The sequence below is a fragment of the Thermobia domestica genome, chromosome 8, assembly GCF_964235325.1.
Source record: "Thermobia domestica chromosome 8, izTheDome1.hap1.1, whole genome shotgun sequence".
Taxonomy (NCBI): domain Eukaryota; kingdom Metazoa; phylum Arthropoda; class Insecta; order Zygentoma; family Lepismatidae; genus Thermobia; species Thermobia domestica.
The window spans coordinates 170,943,245-170,948,315 of NC_137461.1; positions in this window are offsets into that span (position 1 = coordinate 170,943,245).

Consider the following 5,071-nt stretch of genomic DNA (forward strand, 5'->3'; position numbering starts at 1 on the left):
TGCAAATTTGGTATAAGGCTAAAATATGTATCAAAATTCTAAAACTAGTGATCGAGGTATAAGTCAAAATATTAACTGCTTGCGATTTAATATTATTAAAACATAGGAAACACAATCTACCATTTCGGTTGCATTCATGGAGTAATCACCTGTGACGTTTAGAAGATATTTTTCATTGTTACCAGGGAAACAAGAAAGTTCGTGCGCTTTTGAACCACTCCCGCTTCCATTTGGCTGCTGCGGCGACATCTGTCACCGTAGCATGAAAGTTCTGACTGTTTGGGAAAGCTTATTCATTGACGCATCAGCCACGGTGAATATAACAACGCATTTGTTAGTGTGGTGTGTAAAAATCGCTCGTGATCATGTCAGTGTCAAATGAAGCTTTTAGAGCTTGTTTGCTTTACGAGTTTAAATTGGGGACAAATGGTGCAGAAGCAGCTAGAAAAATATGTGTTGCGTTCGGAGAGGGTGTAATAAGTAAACGTACAGCACAAAAATGGTTCCAGACCTTTCCAACTGGTGACGAGACCTTGCAAGATAAGCCTCGCTCTGGGAGGCCTAAATCAGTGGATATGGACCACCTGAAGGCCGCTATTTAAGATGATTCGAGTCAAACATGTGAGGAACTTGCTCACCGATTCGAGGTAAGCAGGGAAACCATTCGGGTAAGTCTGCATCAGTTGGAGAAGACCTGGAAACTGGGTCCCTCACCAGCTGACCGCTACGAGCCAATTTCTAAGACTGAATATCTGTTCATCTTTGTTGACGAGACACAATATCTGTCCAATTTTGGATCGTATATTAACTAGTGGGTCATGTATGACAATCAAAAACGATCATACCAGTTTCTATCACCAAATGGTCCGAAGCCTTTGACTGCAAAACTGAACACCCATCAACGCAATGTTTTGCTCTGTGTTTGGTGGACTAAAAACGGTATCGTGCACTACGAATTCTTGGAACGTGGTCAGACAATTGCCAAAGATGTGTACTCATCACAACTGAGAACGGTAGCCACCAAACTGACCCAGAAACAGCCAGCACTAGTGAACAGAAGAGGTGTGCTCTATCACAAGGACAACGCGCGCCCTCACACCACAAAACAGACGCTGGAGGTAATCTCAGAACTTGGTTAGGAGCTTCTACCTCATCCTTCCTACTCCCCAGATGTCGCCCCTTCGGATTACCATTTATTCTTGGCCATGGATTTTTTTATGCGTGGCAGGCAGTTCAAGACTGAACAAGACGTCAAAAATGCAGTTGCTGAGTTTTTCGAGTCTCGGGAACAAATATTCTACAAAATTGGCATTTACAAGCTTGTTGAGCGCTGGGAGAAGATTGTAGAAGCAAATGGAGGCTATTTTGCCGAATAAATAAACCGTTAAAATCCTGTAATTGAGAGTTTTCTTTCATAGTATAAAAGCGCACGAACTTTCTTGCTTCCCTGGTATTTCCAGGTTCTGCCTAAATGTAATCGGAATGACATATTGTGTTTCGTATGCTTTAATAGTCTTTAAATCCCAAGCAGTTTATATTCTGAATTGTACCTCACTTGTTTCAGAATTTTTCTACATATCTTAACCAAAATTTGCAGCAATTGTCTTGAAACTAGTACAACTCTATATATATATATATATATATATATATATATATATATATATATATATATATATATATATATATATATATATATATATATATAAACGAGATGGGCTGACAAGGATCATTTTTCGCCCATCGAACACCGGAAAAATCAAGAGTCCGATTCAGACAAGTTTGCAATATCTGTATACTGGAAGATATGTTTTGTATGTGAATATAATAGATACGTGAAAGAGAAAATAAGTCATAGAAATTAGTGCCCCAAAAGAGGCAACTTTGCGTCATTTTGACAATGTTTGCTGTCGTTGACATAGGCTTGTGGTAAGAAGGATTCAATGAACCTAAATAAACCAGACTCGTAATAATACATCGCTGTGTAAGCTTTGATATGAGGAACAATTTATTTTGGTTCAGTGTGTCTTTCGACCTATGAGAGAACAGAATGTATCTAGCCTCTATAAACACTTTACATTTTTCCGGTGTTCGATGGGCGAAAAATGACCCTTATCAGCCCACATCCTTTTGGAGAGAGCAAATATAGATGATAGTTTGCTACCTTCCAGCTGCACTTTGCTTGTTCATAAAATAAGAAGTAACTTATTAACGACTATTTTAACGTCATTTAATTTATATATATATGTATACATAAATACTAAACTAGGAATGCAATGGATATACCCGATTGCAATGAAATGAGCTGAGCGAGCTTAAACTACGTAATCATGACTTTTTCCCCATGTTAAGTCTATGCAAGCGTTTTTCGGTGATTATTCCTCGATGGTACATCGGATTTTTTATTTCGACCTATGTTCTCACTCAGCACGACATACTCTATCAGCGTGCTAAGTTTGGTTGAGATCGGCCAAACGGTCTAGGAGGAAGCGTTTTTCGGTGATTATTCCTCGATGGTACATCGGATTTTTGATTTCGACCTATGTTCTCACTCAGCACGACATACTCTATCAGCGTGCTAAGTTTGGTTGAGATCGGCCAAACGGTCTAGGAGGAAGCGTTTTTCGGTGATTATTCCTCGATGGTACATCAAATTTTTGATTTCGACCTATGTTGTCAATCAGCACGACATACTCTATCAGCTGCTAAGTTTGGTTGAGATCGCCCAAACGGTCTAGGAGGAGTTCGCGGACAACCAAACGGCTAACCCGAGTATAAGAGCTTCGCTTCGCTCAGCTCAAAAAGCAATAGAAAACGCCTAAACCTGTGATTTTTCCATAAATAGAAGATTTGCTTTGTTAGAATTAAATATAAACTAATTATTTGCTGAGCAAAGCTACATATTTTCATTAGTGTCTGATGAAGCCAGAGTTAGTTGGCGAAACTGTAACACGTTTTGAATTTTAATGAAAATATAGTTTTGCTCAGCAAATAATTAGTTTATATTTAAGCCTAAACCTGAATATTTCTGAAGGTTACATCAACATTTATTCCATCATTTACTCTTGTAATGGACACGGAAACTTTCGCTGGTTCCTCGTAGGGAGATTTCGACTTAAAGCAAGCCACTGAAACAAATCTAATAAATTTGACCTTTCAACGAATTTGGCCTGTACATTTTAATCCAAAATTTTACAAAGTCGGCTGCACAATCGCTCAGCAAAGTAGCAATTGACGACTAATTACCCAATAACAACACATTATACTCGAAGATAATGCACAAGGGAAAACAAACACTTCCAAATGCATAAACAAACATGGCGGCATCCAGATGGCTCCAAGAACAAAGGATTAAGCCTTTTCTAAATTGTCATGTCGAAAAAAAAAAAGTAAAAATCATGGTAATGGCACAACCGTATTAGAATGTGTGAGGGCAAGCATGTAAAAATAACTATAAGAAGATTAGGATGAAACATTAAAAAATACTATACGGTAAATAAAGGGCATTATAACTTTATTGCTTGATTTTAGAATGACAATGTACTACAAACTATAACAATACTCAGTGATCATATTACAGAATGCATACGGGGATTAACAAAAACTGTTTTAGAGAAAAAAAAAGTTGAGAAAAGCAAACTGTTGTGTATATATAATAATACTTAGTACCAGATGCCAATATCTGAAGCCTCTTCACAACTTTTGAGTTTGAAAATTGTGCGAAAATGGAAGAAAATATCAAAATTTCGAACTGTGCAACCTTCAACCTGATTTCGCATCAAGCACAAATAGAACACACCCGGAAGCTTTTTCGCCGAACTATCGGAACATGCATCCAGAAACAAACGTGTGTCAATATCTGGCGTATAGACACACTTGATCGAGAAGCGACCCAGTCATCACTCTCACAAACTGGTTGCATAGCATCTGCACGATACAGGATTCATTTTCGAAATTCTTATTTGCAATCCGTCACTTCAGCTAAATACTATCTTATGTTGAGAAACAAAAACATCCGGTTGTGTTTTATATATGCTCGCCTTGCTTGGTGCAAATTCGGAGGCGATTTGAGGTAGGAAGTTGGAGAGTTATTTGGTGGGGAATATTTTGCTACACGTTAAAATTCTCCACTTCTCATTTTTTATCTGGAACTGAGGTCATAAACTATAAAACACCCCATCGTGGTTTTTAACTATTATTTGCCGGCCTTCATGCTTTAGTCGATGCTGTCAAAAATCCAGGTCCGTGGGGTGAGTACAATGTACCTAAAATTCCATTCGTACCATGCAGTTTCCCATATACTCAATTATAAAAATACTTCACACTATACACCCTTTTGCCATACTAATTACTTTATTTCGAAAAATAGTTAAATATTTTTGGGGGTAACTTTTCTTAGCAGTTACAAGCTGCTTGAGTCATACCAACTGGTAGGTTTATAAATCCCTTCTCTGCCGATACCACTGACCAGCTCACAAAATACCATACGACCATTTTGTCAAAATTTAATATAAGTAACTACAAGTTTGCACCAAAAATAAAATAAATAAATAATAAAAAAAAAGTGAATGAGGTATTTGAATGATGCCTATCTTTCAGTTCATAATATAGCAGACTACCTACAGCACAGGTACTGCAAATTATCTCGTGTATGAACAAACGTTATATTACTGGAAACTACAGGGTGGCGCGTATTGTATCTACCAACTTCAAATGAAAATACAAAGGTGTGTTATGCAAGTTTTAATGCAAAACTGTTATGGAATATAAGTATATGGACTGGCAATTTGTACACTGTACAACACTTGTCGAAGGAGCTCACTAAACTTTAAAAATAACGTCCTGTAAATGTCCGCCTTTTTCCTGGATGCACTGCTGCAGGCGACGTGGGAAGGCATTCATCACACGCATTAACGTATACTGTGGAATGGAACTTATCACATGACGAATGGCAGTCTTCAGTTCGTCAATTGTCTTCACGCGATTGGCAAAGACCCTTTCCTTAACATATCCCCAGAGGAAGTAATCAGGAGCTGTTAAATCTGGGGAACGGGATGGCCATGAGACATCGCCA